This window comes from Microcaecilia unicolor, chromosome 5 (assembly GCF_901765095.1).
Source record: "Microcaecilia unicolor chromosome 5, aMicUni1.1, whole genome shotgun sequence".
Taxonomy (NCBI): domain Eukaryota; kingdom Metazoa; phylum Chordata; class Amphibia; order Gymnophiona; family Siphonopidae; genus Microcaecilia; species Microcaecilia unicolor.
The window spans coordinates 135285858-135303328 of NC_044035.1; the positions used below are offsets into that span (position 1 = coordinate 135285858).

At 40.5% G+C, this 17471-nt stretch overlaps 1 long non-coding RNA gene across 1 annotated transcript; it reads right to left on the minus strand.

The window, feature by feature from the left end:
• Window positions 1-2899: 2899 nt before the first annotated feature.
• On the minus strand, window positions 2900-6402 carry LOC115470303. Its single transcript, XR_003942174.1, has 3 exons — window positions 6330-6402; window positions 4254-4367; window positions 2900-2962 (listed from the first exon to the last, which is right to left on the minus strand). It is a non-coding gene; the product is annotated as an uncharacterized LOC115470303 (long non-coding RNA).
• Window positions 6403-17471: the final 11069 nt, after the last annotated feature.

A 17471-nucleotide genomic window follows, 5' to 3' on the forward strand; every position in this document is an offset into this window, starting at 1 on the left:
CCATATTTCACCTCACAGGGCGTATAAACCCCATTTGATCACACAAGACATTTGTATTAATTGTGCTAACTCCTCTGCAACTCTGGGTCACCTGTTTTGGGCCTGCCCTTTGATTAGCAACTTAGGAATACCATGCTGGCAGCTATCTATTTTTATTGGAATTGTACTGTCAGTCTTAATCCTCATCTCCTTTTTTGACAATATGCTTATACAGAGCCGATAACAGTGGGCTTTTCCCACATCTTCCAAAAGTCTGTAATGTGTGGTGTTAAGTCCATTGTGCAACACTGGATGGAGACACAGAGTCCGATCCTTTACTTTTGGTACTCATTGTGGTTGGTGGCACTGAAAGTGGAGCGGCGAGGAATTACCAATCATGATACTGGCCCTGGAAGACACTTTCAAGAAACTTGGGAGCCTTTTTGGTTATACTTGTCAACATGGGCACATTGTTGTATTTTGAATATTTAATTGTTCAGTTCCACTCCAGTTGGTAAGTGTCATACCTTCTTCTGAGTGTGTGAGGGTTTGGAATGTGTTTGTGGTGGTGGGGGGAGGGGGGATTGTTAAGTGTTTTATTTCAAAGTTACCTATCTTGTATGCTATATTTGTTTGATGTGAATCAATAAAAATGATTGAAACACAAGTTATTTGCTGAAGAATGAATATATTTGAATAAATAGCAAATGAGTCAAAAATTACAGAACGTGATTGTAACAGTCTACCTTGTGTCACAGTCCAAGCACATACCAGTGGATGGTGTTTATAAAATCTCGATCACAGATCAAGATTAATAAGCGTGCAGAAATGTTCATGAATGTAGTCAATAAATTATACTGCCATGACACAGTGTGACCACCAGATTCTCCCATATAGACTTAAGCTAAATACATTCCTTATACATATTGTGTAAGCCCACTAGAGTTCTCTTTTGCAATGACCTGGTTCTAGTCATGCAAGGAGGATCAGAGGAAAAATAGCGCTCTGTTTCAGCTCCTAGCATCATGGAAGCCTCCAGCCTACACAGTTTTCCAAATAGACCTGCTACTCTAATCTCAAGGAATAACATCCATTAAAAAACAACTGAGCTCCTATTTTCCTAAAAGTGAATGCTGGCCCATATTTTGATTTAAAAGATTTGCGGACAAATATGATGTGCTCATTAAGATTGCTTTTATTTAATCAACTTGAATTTTGATGACAAAACTATGTTTCAAATTAACATTGTAAGATAAATCTTTTGAAAAGCAAATGATCACCAAATTAAGCACAGAGGTTACAATGCTTGATTCTGTTTTATGGAAAGTGGAGCTTCAGTGTTGCTTTTTCACTTCTTTGCTCCTCCTGTGCATTGGTTCTGCTGGTCTGTGTTTTGACATCCACCTGGAACAAGAAGCACAAAATTAGTGGAAGTATGCCCTGTCGAAGCTCTGAGGCTTCCTGTTAAGTGTTGTGTTTTGAATAATTTCGTCATTTGGACGATTTTGATCACCTTATTGATTTATATATACAATTTTTTTTATGCACATTAAACGATAGCACAGGAAATTATACTAAAAAAACAGTTTGACCCCAATGATAGAAACAAGATATAGGCTTAATTTTCTGACAGTTACAACCAAGGATTTTTATCCGAATGGTTTCTGGGGGTTCTTTCTCCTTTAAATAAACAAATTTCTAACTTTGGTTAAGCTTGAAATTAACTAGTGTTTTCTAGTGTTAGTATTGCTTCCTGCACACTTCCTAAATACTTCATTTCATAGGTAAGGATTGTTTTATGAATTGTTTATTTAGATGAAAATATGAATACAGTTTAGTAATTGATCATGTCCATAGAAACCTGAGAGGATTTCTGGGCATGTGACACTGACACAATACTGAAGTTGAAGAAAGACAAAACAATTTAAAAAGAAAAAAACCCTGTAAATTTATAAAGAGAAAAATATGCTCATATTGTGTTATTTAAAGGGAGTGCTGACATGTTTGAATTTAAGGAATCCCTTTGCATATTATTCTTTAGGGGACCTGTTTGCTATGGCTCACTAGCATTTTTAGCTTATATTTTAAACATATGCAAACCAGTTTTGGAGAGGAAAAAAATTCAGATTTATCCAGACCTAAACAGAGATACACAGAAGAGAAGGCAAGAGTTTTTGGCCTTAAAGCCAAAAATTCTCGCTTTAGGAGGGATATACATCTTGAAGTATCCCTGTAGATGTCTGGTAACAATAAAAAAATGTTAGTTATGTATTCTTGGACCCAAAGAAATTGGCTGAATTTATAATTGCCAAGGAAAGGAGGAATGCTCAACCCTGAATGACTACATGGGATATGATGCTGTTTTTACCTTCTAGTGGGCTGATAATGCTCTCCCCTCTGAATGATTGCTTTATTTCTTATTTAATTTTCTTATATCTTGTTCCCCAATTATGGTGGTCAATATGTATATGACTAAATTTCTTGTCTCTTTATTTTTCTTTATTTTATTTTAAATATGGGAAAAGAAATGCTATTTTTGCCTATAACTTAATCTTTAACCCTGCATTTATATAAATATGAATTATAAAAAAAAAAGGTACAGTGTAAATCATGAAAATTGTTATTATCACATTTAAAAAATGTAGAGTGTTTTAAATGGAAACCTATCCAAAGAATTTCTGCAGCTTTAAACTGTTTATGAAACTATTATTCTTATTATTAGGAAATAAAATTCAGATCATATTGCCCAAGATCCTTCTATAACACTAAATGTCTATTCTCTATTACTTTTCCACTGATCATTATGTATTGTAAGCCACATTGAGCCTGCAAAGAGGTGGGAAAATGTGGGATACAAATGCAATAAATAAATAAATAAAATCATTACCTTGGCCTTTGTTTTGGGATGAATTATTAGATCCACTCTGTGAGTTCTGTGAAGTCTGACCACACTGCCCTCCAACCGTGGAAGATGAGCTTGATTCTAACATGCAACAGAGTAAGAAGGGTGCTCTTGTGATATTTTAATATTTTCAGCTTCAATATAACAATTATCGGGAGATGTTGCCCTATTTTAACTTCCATCCATAACTTATTATAATAGAGCCTGCCAGATACAGTTACAAGTCCTGCTGTTTTCTTTTTTGTAAAATTGTTGGATCATGGCTGACTCCCTGATTGGTGCTCCTGAGTCTGTTCATACGGATTCTTTCTGATGCTTCTGTGCATTTTAATATATTTTAGTAAATTTCTATTGTATTGTTTTTTATGTATGCTGCTCTAAGCTGCCCTATTTAAGGATGGGAGGGCAAGATATCAATGTTTAAAAATGTTTAAAAAGATAGAATGGACTGCAGGCACTGCTATAAAAGTATTTGGACATACACTGTGATTCCTTTTGCAACTTAGAGGGGAAGTTATCAATATGGGCTACCATTAAGACATGTCACTGTAAAATTAACCCTAGGTATTTGGAATTAGGTCTCATTTCATCAATTGGGATCTGTTCTGAAATAGCACAAGTTAGTGGAAAATAATGATAGCCCAAATTGCCATAATCTGGCCAGGTGTCTCTGTGTCAGTGATATAAATAGTATGAGATTAGGTCATACAAATGTTGGTAAAGGTGTGCTGAAAAATGGCCCGCCCTGTTGTAGGCATGTGTATTGGACACACGCAGGTCCATTTTTCAGCATGCCTGCAAAAAAGGTTTTTTTTTTTTGCGGCAAATGGACATGCGGCAAACTAAAAATTGGCGCATCCGTTTTGGGCCTCAGACCTTACCGCCACCCATTGACTTAGCAGTAAGGTCTCAAGTATTAACCGGGTGGTAATTGTCAGCACATGTACATTGCTGATTACCGCCTGGTTAGCGCTAAGTAGTGGAACATAAAAAAATATTTTCTGTCGCTTGTATCAGATATGCGTAAGAAATGGAATTACCGCCTGGGCATGCAGCAGCCAGGAAGTAGTTGCAAATTGACACACAATGGACATGCATAGGCACCTAGGGGCCTTAGTAAAAGGGACCCTAAGTCATTAGTGCTTGATTAGTGCATGAGCCCTTTCCACCTACAAAAAGGTGGCAACTAAGGGTTCATGTGCTAATCTCTTTTAATGGTCACATGCTAATGGAGACATTAGGACATATCTATTAATGAAAAATCTGACATTTTCTGGCTGCAGAAAAATATTGCCTTAGCACGCAGGATAAACCTGCATAAGCAGTTTTTAAAAACCTTCTAATGAATATTAATGTCATGAATTACACTTACGACCAGAGACTTGACCTTTCTGTTGGCAGGAGTTGTTAACTACAACCTGAGAGCTCTGAGAGCTCTGACTGGACTGGTTTCCACAGGAACTACCCTGGCCAGTTGTTGATGTTTCTAATGATTCAGAATAAAGCAGAATTAGGAGCTTGATTACTTTTGAATAATTCACTCTAGTAATGACAACAAAAACCACAATGATGCCCTTTTATTAAATTGCACTGAAATATGTATTTACAGTGGCTTATTGCATGAATAAAATACAAGGAAATGCAAATTTTATGTGGTATGCAGTGAGGATGGTACCTAGGATTTTCTAATGTTGGTCCTTCATTAAAGTGGCAATTTGCCTGCAGTACCTTTCCATAGTTAATGAGGGAGCTCTAACTGGCTCCTATTAAGGCTCCAGCATTTACTGTATATTGACCATTTAGCACTTGGAAAATGTAAAATGATACCTGGCTATTGCTTCTACGCCCACTCTCAGCCTCTGACAGAAAAATTCAGTAACATGTAGTTTAATTTGAAGAAATAGGCAAACTACTGTAAAACCCCCTTAAGTGGTAACGGTGGCGGCCTATTTTCACACATTAACCGTACATTAAATACCCCCTGCTTACTAAGTCGTGCTAGCGGTTGCCGCACACTAATGTTGACACGGCCCATTCAGTTTGAATGGGCTGTGCCAGCATTGACTTGACGCAGCTGCTAGCATGGCTTAGTAAATGGGGGTGGGGGTAATGTGCTTTAGTAAACGTGCCCCAAGATGTGAGGTTTCCGTTTTCCTTTTCCTTCTAAAATGACATGAAACAACAAGGGAAATGTTATTGACATTTTCCATGTCATTTCAAAAGAATGTAAATCCTAGGCCAGAGAATCTAAAACTAGGATTAAGAACTGAATTATGATTAACTCATCTAGAATTGTGCCACCATGACACCGGATTATTGAGACAACCCCTTGTCAAAACATATATGACAAAATAATTTAAAACCTCCAATTTAATTATAGAGCGGCATTTTAGAAGCATTTCCAGTTCAGAATATGGATGTAGAAGTCTTAAATGGAAGATATGACCTGTTCTAAAATATATAGGAGATGAATGTCCATGTGCTGGAGACACATTCATTTTCAAACTGAAATATCCAAAATATGAATGTGGGAAAAGAAAGGACATGGACTTTCTACAGCAGCAATGAATGTCCATTTTATTAAATAGCAATAGAAAGATCTCTACAGAGCAGAAGGGTAGTCTAATGGTTAAAGCAATGGCTTACCACTCTGGAGACCCAGGTTCAAATTCTACTTCAACTGTATGTAGTTTTATTTTGAAATGTGAAACCTCTAGGACTAGAAAAATACCTACTGCATCTATATGTACACTACTTCAATAGCCTTTAGGCTTGCAGGTGTCTTATATATTCAGGTACAACATTCATTTTTCTGTCCCTGGAAGGCTCACAATTATTTAAAGAAAAACAAGGGAGGAACTGAAGTGATGTGATCTTTGGTACTTTTAGTCCACTGCAGTGGTCAATATGCTGCTACTTCTCTCAAGTACACAGCGCACTGTTAAAATTATCAATAATATTTGAATCTGCCATAAATCCCTTGCCAGTTTCACATTCACGGGAGAGGGACGGGAGACAGTAACAACTGGTGGATTAAGGAGGTGTCATGCCTTAATCCTTTCAGCAGACATTAGCTTAATCAGAGGACTATTTTGTAACCTAGATGTGACAAGTAGCAAAACTAAATAACAAAAATGTCCATCATTTTAGACATGGACATCCCTAACCTTTCTGTGATAGCAGTTGGACATCTGTATTTTGGGCCCTCCCTAGTCCTGCCGAAAGCATGCCCAGCACTTGCCCCCCTTGCCATATTGACTTCCTGCAGTATTAGACGTCCATGTCCTGCCTTTGTAAAATTGGAATTTAGATGTCCATGCAATATGGACATCTAAATGACAGTTTTAGATGTCCAAAACAAGAACAGAGCAATAGTATCAAGTTCTTGCTTGAAAGATGGTTTTATGCAATTTCAGTAGAAAGAAAATGATAATGAATTAAAACTTACGACCAGAGACTTGACTCTGTGAGCTCTGACTCAATTGGTTTCCACAGCCACTGCCCTGGACAGTTGAAGATGTTTCTAATGATTAAGAATAGAAGAGCATTAGAAGTATGAATCTGTATGATCCTGGACAGTGTATGCATGTGCATGGAGGGGGGGGGGGGTGTTAATTATCCAAAGGTCATCTAAAGTTAGCTCCTGGAATGCTAAGCACTGATATGCTATTACAGAAGAATAAGGTAAGTCTGCAGTTACAGGTCTAATCTTAGGCACAAGCACTTATTCCAGTTAGTGTAAATTCTCGAGCCTAACTGTATGCAGTTCGGTGTGTAAATACAGGTTTTCTACAACCCACATGCAAAACACAGGACATGCCACTGACCAGTCCATGCTCTTTTCAGTCTATGTCCCCTTTCAGTTGCATTCTCTTGAATTTACAGGCACAATTTATAGAATACCTACTAGGTGCAGTTATGTGTGTAATTTCTTAATACTGGCAATTAGTGCCAATTAATATAAATTATAACCAATAATTGGTCATTAATGCCAATTAGCAGCTTGTAAGCTAAATAAGTTACATGCACAACTACACTTATTCTAAAACTTGCATGCATAACTTTGTATAATAGTCGCAAACTTGAGCATGCAACAAGAATGAGGTAGTAGGTTTCAGTATTTAAGTCATAAATTAGTCTCCCTTGCAGTAACTGTGAACTATGCCTCTGCAGCAATCCATGTCCACAATGTCCACAGAGGCTGAAACTAGGATTAACAACTGAACTGTGATCTCCAACATTGCATTCTGTTACCATGCCACTAGATTATGGGGGCAACCCTCGGTCATGACATATCTCTAGAAAGAAACCCTTCATCTTAACTCAAATTACATTTTTACTATCAATACTTTTAAATAAAACATTTTCACAGTTCATGAAGGCAATCTTCTCCAAATAACAGGAAAAAAAATAATTCCACAAGCATCTCTAAAAATCACACTTTAATTGTAAAATAGTTTCAATGAAGAAATTATTGTAATGAGTTAAAACTTACGGCCAGAGACTTGGTTTTTCTGTTGACAGGAACCAACTGCAACCTGAGAGCTGTGTGAGCTTTCATTGCCCTGGTTTCCACAACCACTGCTCTGACCAGTTGAAGATGTTTCTAATGATGCAGAAAACAAGAGAAATAGAACTGTGATTCTGTGAAGGTTTCATATTTTCTGCTTGAAAAGAACTAGGCAATCTCAATAAGGTGGGCCGCACACAAACGGGCTGAAGGCCAACGAGGACTAGAGAGGTGGGAGGGGTTTAGGAGAGGGTCAGGACAAAGAACAACTGCAAGGGAATGAGGTGACGAAGGGGTTAAAGAAAGGGGAGGGAAGAAGAAAGGATGAGCGAGAGACAGGAAGGAAATGGAGAGGGAGTCATTTTGTGACCAGCAAGCACAAGAAGAGTAGTGCTGACCCACCCCACCAACCGATTACCAGGCGGCAGTTGTCCCAGCTAGGCGTCAGGCTACGATGGTTATGCAATGGCAGCAACGGGTACACAGCACCTTAGCAGCAGTGATAAGTTATCTGGTAAATCGTTGTTTGGAAAATAGTTGTTGGAAAAGAAACTTAAGTGAAGACATTTATGCCTGCATGGTAGCAGGCCAATGAGAGAAAGAACGGGGACACAGCTTGTCTCCTGGCTTCGACGGCCGGGAGGCCCAGAGAATCGGGTTTGCAAAGATTGTAGGTGCATCCTTCAATGGGATACACCAAAAAAGACAACGGGTGCTATGAGAGACAGCACAGAGAGGAGACACAGGGTGCTTGGACAGGGCCGGTCCAACCCGGTAAGCAGGGTAAGCACTGCAGGGGGGTGCTTGCCTTTAAGGGCGCCGCTTTGCAAGCAAGCAAGCTCTGCTGAGGCTTTTGTTTTTCAGTATCTAATCTCTGCAGCTCATCTCAGTCTGGCTCCAAAGCGTCCCGTCCCCTCCCCCTCCCAAGCAGAGAAATATCCTCCTTGTGTTTGTCAGAGGATGTCACTGCTCCAACTGAATCTGGCTCCGAAATAACTTGTGGGAGCTCAGCTAACCTCTGCCCCCTGCCCCCCCCCCTGGTGACAAGCGGCTTCAGGGCAAGAAGGAAAGCCTGAGGAGGCTCCAGCACAGGCACTCACTATGCCTGGCTGAGCTCAGGAGCTAAGCAGCAGCATAGTATTCTCTGCAGCCACCCCTTCAACACATTGGGATTGAGAGTGAAACCAGGAGCTGGAATCCAGCCCAGAGGGGGCTCAGAGACAGCACAGCAGAGCCTGGACCCTTGTTTTGTCAGAGACCGCTGTTTAGTGCTGCACCTGACCCACCCTTTTCCACCCCCCCCCCCCAACACAGCAACTCACAGGACAGGAGGGCTAGATGCCTGCTTTCAATTCCTAACCATCACCAATCTCCAATCTCCTATCTCTCATTCCCACTTCAGTAACTCCTGTTAGTCTGTCCAACTCAGATTGTAGAATATGTTAGTTTATGCTGATTAAGTCTGCCCTAGCTAGATCCTAAGCTGTGCTGGATGGGAAGGCTATTGTGCTGCATGCAGAGTCTAACTTCTTAGGATTTCAGGTTAATTTTTGAAGAATTTGAAGAGGGGCTATCTCTGTTCTACATGTGTGACTGCAAGGCCAAGTGTCTTAATAGGGATCTGTTTGTTAGATTCTGAAATTTTGATAACACATTGTTTTTCAGAGTTGGCAAGACTGTCTGTTCTCCTAATTCCTGGTCTGTGTGCTAAGTTATTTTTCTTCTATACTGGTGTAATATTTTCAATGATGCCATGGCTGGTAAAAGGGGTGTGTCTACTGTGGGGGTGGAGCCATAGTGATCCCGCCCCTGGATGGGTAGGGGCGCTGACTAATAGACTGCAGGAGGGCGCTAGAAACCCTAGGGTCGGCCCTGTGCTTGGATGACACAACCTGTGAGGCAATAAAAGGCAACGGTTGATAGAAGCTATATACCCAGGCAGGAGAAAAATGTTAAGAACATGACAATGGAATATGTTATGTATTATTGGCTAGAAATACAATATTAGATGTTCCTGGCTGCGGCCTAAATAAGATCCAATTTTGTTATGCCTGAGTGTGTGCCGAATGCCCTGGTTGATGTCATGAGCATTCACAACTTCATAGAATCTTCCCCTCAAAGAACAGAAACAGAGTAATTCTATGAATTCAAACATATCTAATAATTACACAATAATTGTTCAATAGTTTCTAAGGAAAACGTATTGTGAAGAATTAAAACTTACGACTAGAGACTTGATTTTTCTGCTGACAGGAGCCAGTTGCAACCTGAGAGCTCTGTGAGCTCTGACTGCCCTGGTTTCCACAACCACTGCCCTGGCTGGTTGAAGATTCGTCTATCGAAGCACAATAGAAGAGAATTAGTAGTGTGATTCTGTAAAGGTTTGATAATGACTTCTTAAAAATATCATGAATATTCAAACGTTTTTGTAAATTGCCCACATTACCCTCCCTGTACATTTTTAACTTCATCCAGTTTAACAAACTCATCATAACTGTAATGCTTAGCCAGAAGCCACACATCACGATTCTCTCTGCACTCTGATGTGCATACACCCTGAATTTGAACATTAAGTTTCTGAGTTTGAATATTTGTGTCTCCTTTCCTTTCAGGAACTGTGAATAGGCTGCTGTCTAGAGAAGATGAAACTACCATTTAGATCTGAATTATGTTCTCCTATGTAGCTACCATGCTACTAGGTTCTGGGGTCAACCCTAGGCAATGAAGTATATCACTAAAATAAGCTAAGAACCTTTCATCATAAGTGTAAATAAATTATACTGTTGTTATTGGAGAAGCTACACTGGTTCCTTATCAAATACACATTTCCGGTGCTGAGTTTTCAAATCATTAATAATAAAACTGTTGTGGTTTTTGCTCTTAGCTTATGAGTATGTAAGCAAACTAGGTATAATTTATATTCCTTCTTTTCATTTTGTAAAGTTTGATGTATATAGAACTATTTTCTATGTTGTATTTCCAAAATTGTGGAAGCTTTTGCCATTATCTTTGTGAAGTACTAAATCTGTTGCAGTTCTTGAAAAGCATAAAAATACAAATTTATTTCAATAAAGCTTTTTCTACTACATTGATTGAATGTAACTGATATAACTATGCTATATATTCTGATGTCAACAGTATTTATATTTATGTGTTTTTAAATTGTGTCTGATTTTAGTATTAGATGCTTTTTGTTGTCAATATTTCACTGCATCCTGGCTCAGAATTGTACATTAAATGAGGTATACTTTTTTTTAATAATAGCAAGATAAATAAATCATTCCTTACATTAAAACATTTTCACTCTTCATAAAGACAATCTTCTCCAAAGAACAGAAACAAAATAAACTAAGTAATTCAAAGATCTCTAAAAATCACACAATAATTTATATGGAAATATTATTGTAATAAATTAAAACTTACGACTAGAGACTTGATTTTTCTGTTGACAAGAGTCAACTGCAACCTTAGAGCTCTGTGAACTCTGACTTCCCTGATTTCCACATCCACTGCCCTGGCCAGTTGATGATGTTTCTAATGATTCAGGATAGAGGAGAATTATGTGTGATAAAGGAAAGATTTCATATTTTCTACTTGAAAATGTCATGAGCATTCACAACTTTCTAGAATTCACACCTGTCCCCATCGCATTTCAAATGATCCGGTTTAACAAACCGATCATTACTACAATGCTTAGTCAGAAGCAACAATTCTCTCTGCTATTTGATGTTCATGCACCCTGTATCTGGAAAGGTAGGTTTCAGTGCCTCATATAGGTGGGTGCCTCTTAAATCGAACAACATTAAACACTACCTCTGGAACATTCCAACTTTAGGCTGTCCAGAGGTCATGAAACTAGGATTAAGAACTGAACTATGGTTTCCCACATAACAGTGCGCTATCATGCTATTGGGCTGTGAATGGCAGATTCATTGTGCTTTGCATTAAAACATGTTCACAGTTCATGAATGTAAACATCTCCATACATCACACAACATATGTTATACAGTGTCTATAGATTAAAAAAAAACATTTTGAATTAAAACTTACGTCCAGAGACTTGACCTCCACAGGCACTGCTCTTGCCAGTTGTTGATGTTTCTGATAATGCAGAATTGAATAGAATGAGAGGTTAAATTTTGTGAGGCTTTGTATTATCTGCTTGAACATTTCATGAGCTTTCATTTATCTTGAAATTTTGCCCTAATTTTTACTTTGGCCCATGCAGGCAAGCTATCATAGATTGAATTATTTCTCATAAGCTGCAGACCACAATTTTTTCAGGTGCCTGCTGTGCAGAAAATGCACCCTGAATCTAAACAGTCACTGTCATTGTTTCAGCAGTGGATAGGTCTTCCCCCAGAGACTGTAAATGCTATCCAAAGAAGATGAACCTGGACTTGTAAACCAAATCCAAGACTCCCAAATAAGTGTGGTACAACTCCAAATCAGTTAGAATTTCTTTAAAAGTGAAGCATTACTCTTGTAGCTTAAGAAAATTAAAAACACTTGCACAGACAATAAGGAAATTAAAAATCACTGCACCATAATGAAATACAACTTACGATCATAGCCTTGGTTTTTGTTTTGGCATGACTTGTTGCCTTGATCCTGTTGGGATGTTGTCTGCTGATTGCACTGGCTGTTACCACTTCCACCCTTGGCAGACATGTTTCTTTCTATTTGTCTACAATAGTGCAGAAGAAGAAGAAAGGTTGTGTGAGTGTTTGGTCTGGTCTGCAAGATCATGCCATTTATATACATAAGTAGTGCTCCTCCCTCTGCCAATTGGGCATTACGTGTGCATTAGTGGAGCTTTTAAAATCAATTAAGAGTTTAACGTCACCTGCATAATTATGATAATTTTCTAACAATTTCAGTCTCACAAATGTGGTAAATATAATTTAGTATTTTAATTATTTCTCATGACTTTGTGTTTACTGTATAATTTCTACCTTGTCATTATTTTTTTTGTAATGATTGAAGCATTTTCCAGATTAGAAACCTATTTACCAAACCAGAACTGGAGAGTAATTTTATAAAGGCATTTATATGCATGTTTGATAATATAGTCATGTAAAATTACTATTATTATTTGAACTTAGCTCATGCTTTTCAATAGTAACCTAAGGCCAGTTGCATTGTTTTAAAATTATTTCATTCGCACACTCACACATAATGGACTAGATTCTATGGGTCCCATTTACTAATCCACATGGAGAGGTATAATCAAAACGGACGCCCAAGTTTTTTTGAGGATGTCCTTGGAAAACGTCCCAATGGAGGGCAGGGAAACCTGTATTTTCAAAACAAGATGAACGTCCATCTTTCGTTTCGATAATACAGTCAGGGACGCCCATATTCTGAAATGTTGTCGTCCTTAGAGATGGTCATCCCTAGACTTGGTCGTTTCTTATTTTCAGCGATAATGGAAACCAAGGACGCCCATCTCAGAAACGACCAAATGCAAGTCCTTTGGTCGTGGAAGGAGCCAGCATTTGTAGTGTACTGGTCCCCCTCACATGCCAGGACACCAACCGGGCACCCTAGGGGACACTGCAATGGACTTAATAAATTGCTCCCAGGTACATAGCTCCCTTACCTTGTGTGCTGAGCCCCCTTCCCCCCAAACCCACTATCCACAACTGTACACCACTACCATAGCCCTTATGGGTGAAGGGAGCACCTAGATGTGGGTACATTGGGTTTCTGGTGGGTTTTGGAGGGCTCACTCTTTCCTCCACACACGTACCAGGTAGGGAGGGGATGGGCCTGGGCCTGCCTGCCTGAAGAGCACTGCACCCACTAAAACTGCTCCAGGGACCTGCATACTGCTGTGATGGACCTGAATATGACATCTGATTCTGGCATAGAGGCTGGCAAAAAAATATTTTAAAGCTGTTTTTGAGGGTGGGAGGGAGTTAGTGACCACTGGGGGAGTAGCGGGAGGTCATCCCTGATTCTGTCCGGTGGTCATCTGGTCATTTCGGGCACCTTTTTGTGCATTGGTCATAAGAAAAACATGACCAGGTAAAGTCGTCCAAGTGTTCATCAGGGACATCCTTGTTTCTTTCGATTATGGGTTGAGGACATACTAGTGTTAGGCATGCCCAAGTCCCGCCTTCGCTATGCCTCCGACACGCCCCCTTGAACTTTGGCCATCCCTGCGACGGAAAGCAGTTGGGGATGTCCAAAATTGACTTCCGATTATACCGATTTGGACGACCCTATGAGAAGGATGTCTATCTTCCGATTTGTGTCGAAAGATGGGTGTCCTTCTCTTTATAAAATGAGCCCAATAGATACCTATGCACATCTAACGTGCATCACTTTGGAATTACTGCCCGGCTACTGTGTACCCGGGCAGTAATTTCATATTTTACGTAGATCCATTACACACCCCAGAAAATAATTTTGATTTTCTGGCACACGGCGCTACCGCCCAGTTAACACATGAGACCTTACCCATATGGGTGACGTTAAGGTCTCAGACCCAAAATGGACACACATCAATTTTCATTTTAACAAACATCCATTTTCGATCAAAATATTAAAAATGCATTTTTTCAGCTGCGCTGAAAAATGGATCTGTGTGCATTCAAAACACATGCTTACACTAGCACAAGCCATTTTTTAGTAAAAGGACCCCTATATATGGTGCCATATAATTCCCTGTGGATGGAAAATCTGCCTAAGCATATTCCATAAACCACGCCTAAAGTTATGCATCTATAGATGCCAACTAGGCATGTTCCAGAAACTACACCTAAAATAAGGCCAGTATATAGAATGCACTTGTGTTTTTATTATAGGAATTGTTCTGAATCGATTCACACCTATTTGACAAAAAATGCATCTTGATTTCATGCATGATATACATGGAGATATCTGCAACCATTGCATCCAAGAGAAGAATGACCAACCTTCCTTTTGCAGATATAGTTATTGGCTAGATTATTCCTCAGGAAGGAAAAATGCTACATCATCTTCCTAGGCCACCACAGATCATTTCTACAGTATAGAAGGGCTTGGGAGAGACTTACAGTAAGCTTCAACTGCCAAGCCTCTGTCATCAGGGTTTTATGTATACTCAATACTGTGCACAACTTGTGTTTATGACTGTAGTGGCTTACTTCCTCCTCAGCTTAGGGATCCCTATTAGGCAGGATAAATCAATCCTAGCTAAATAGATTCTTCAACACCAACTGAAGTTTGTCTAGAACTGCATCAGATTCCTAATATTCCCCGAGGGCTGTGTCAGCATTAGCACACAGCAGCAGTTAGCGTGGTTTAGTAAACAGGGAGGAATTGTTTGCATGGATACTCAAATCTCTAAAATTCTTTTTAGAACACTAGTAACCCACTCCTCACTGGCCTAGATATTTTTAGAGAACATTTTGCTAGAAACTTTGTTTTCAGACCTAAATTCTTACATGCTTTTCAAATTCCGAAATTTTACAGTTAGATTTAAATGGCTGTTTTCAGGACTGGACCCTATGCCAACATGGCCAGGATTTGTGCTCTTTGTGAAGGTAGTGGCTCCAAGAACATAACTGCAGCACAAAATCCTGACATGTTGGCAGAAGATCTGGCTTTGGTAACAAGCATTCAATCTTACTACAAATGTTCAGTATTGCAAAAGTATGTGCAAGAATTTAGGTCTGAAAATAAAGTTTCTAATAAAATGTTCTCTTAAAAAAAATCTGGAATAATGAGGAGTGTGCTACTACTGTGGAACCAATGCAGGATTGTTTGGAGACAGGAGACAGGTACACAGGCACTAGTGATGGACTTTGAACTCCTCACACCAGAGGATGGGGGCAAGTATTCTACCACCTCCACCACCTACTTCCCTGAGTTGCAAAGCCTCACACAGTGGGAAAGGCTACATCCATGAGGAGTGATGAACAAAATAAATGCATTTGGAGGATCCAGATGCTTTGGCACCAGTTAACGGATTTAAACACCGAACCACAGAAGAAGAAGAAAATAAGTGATTTGACCACTCTGCCAACTGCTTCTATTAACAGCAAACCCTCCCTTGGTGAGCTCACAAAGGACCGCTCCCACACCCAGGAGACACAGTAACCAGTCTGGGATTTCCAACCCACTCTACTCCATGGGAAGACTTGCTAATTTTGTATATAGATTTAAACGACTGTTTTTAGGACTGCACCCTATGCCAGCATGGCCAGGTTTTGTGCTACTACTGTGGAGCCAATGCTGGATAGTTTGGAGAGGGGAGCCAAGTACACAGGCACCATTGATGGGCTTTGAACTCTCCACACCAGAGGGTGGGGGCAAGTATTCTACCCCCTCCACCACCTACTTCCCTGAGTTGCAAAGCCTCCACCACCTACTTCCCTGAGTTGCAAAGCCTCTCACAGTGGGAAAGACTGCATCCATGAGGAGGGATGAGCAAAATAAATGCAGGTGTGTGTGTGTGTGGGGGGGGGGGCATCCAGATGCTCTACCAACTGCTTCTAGGAACAGTAAACCCTCCCTTGGTGAACTCACATAGGACTACTCCCACACCCAGGAGACACAGTGACCAGTCTATGATTATGAAACCACTCTACTCCATGGGAAGACTTACTAATGAAACAATAGGGCATCACCCAATGCTTCACTGCAGTAGGGTGACCCATTCCCCACTATCTTCTTTCTTTTTTTTTTTTGGCAAAGTGGTGAGGGCCAAAGCTCACTGTCAGTCTGCCGCTGGCTGGGTCTGTTCTCCTAAGCAAAATGTTTCTTTCTCCTCAACTCAAGCCAAATGAATTGGTTAATATGTGTATGCTACCCATCTGCTACAGCTGTATTTGAATCCCAGTCTGGGGCATCAAAAAACAGTGTTCAATTCTCACTTTACCTCTTCATTTCAGTTCAAATATATGAGACTTTCTGGAACATAGAAATATCTCCTATACCTAAATAAATAACCAGCTTATTTTCAAAAGTGATCGCCGGCCATCTTCCGACATAAATCGGGAGATGGCCAGCGATCTCCTGAACCTGGCCAAATCGGTATAATCGAAAGCCGATTTTTTTACATCCTCGCTGCTTTCCCGTCGCGGAGGCAGCCAAACTTCAAGGGGGCGTGTCGGCAGTGTACAGAAGGCGGGACGTGGGCGTGCTTATGAGATGGCCGGCTTCAGCTGATAATGGAAAAAAGAAAAGTGGCGATGACAAGCATTTCGCCGGCTTCACTTGGTCCCTTTTTATTCATGACCAAGCCTCAAAAAGGTACCCCAACTGACCAGATGACCACCACAGTGAATCGGGGATGACCTCCCCTTATTTCCTCAGTGGTTACCAACCCCCTCCCACCCTAAAAAAACTTAAAAACATTTTTTGCCAGCCTCTATGCCAGCCTCAAATGTCATACCCAGCTCCATGACATCAGTATGCAAGTCCCTGTAGCAGTTTTTAGTGGGTGCAGTGTACTTCAAGCAGGTGGACCCAGGCCCTTCCCCCCCTATCTGTTACACTTGTGGTGGTATATGTTGAGCCCTCCAACCCCCCCAAAACCCACTTCCCACATGTAGGTGCCCCCTTCACCCCTTAGGGCTATGGTAGTGGTGTAGAGTTGTAGGGAGTGGGTTTTGGGGGGCTCAGTACCCAAGGAAAGGCTATGCACCTGGGAGCTATTTTTATTTTTTAGAAGTGCCCCCTAGGGTGCCCGGTTGGTGTCCTGGCATGTGAGGGGGGGGGGGCAGTGCACTACAAATGCTGGCTCCTCCCATGACCAAATGCCTTGGATTTGGCCGGGTTTGAGATCGCCAGCATAAGATTCCATTATCTGCGAAAACCGATGCTGGCCATCTCAAACCCGGCGAGCTCTGACATTTGGCCAGGCCCAACACTATTAGCGAAGAAAAAGATGGCCGGCCATCTTTTTCGAAAATACGGTTGGCTCCGCCCACTTACGGTGCCAACCCCGGAGATGGCCGCCCATAGAGGTGGCTGTCGCCGTTCGATTATGCCCCTCTATGTCTTCTTTAGGGGCATTTTACTGAATACTGTCTAACTGCTACTAACCTGAGTGATGGTATTTAAACCAGGTCTCAGCAGGTTTAACTT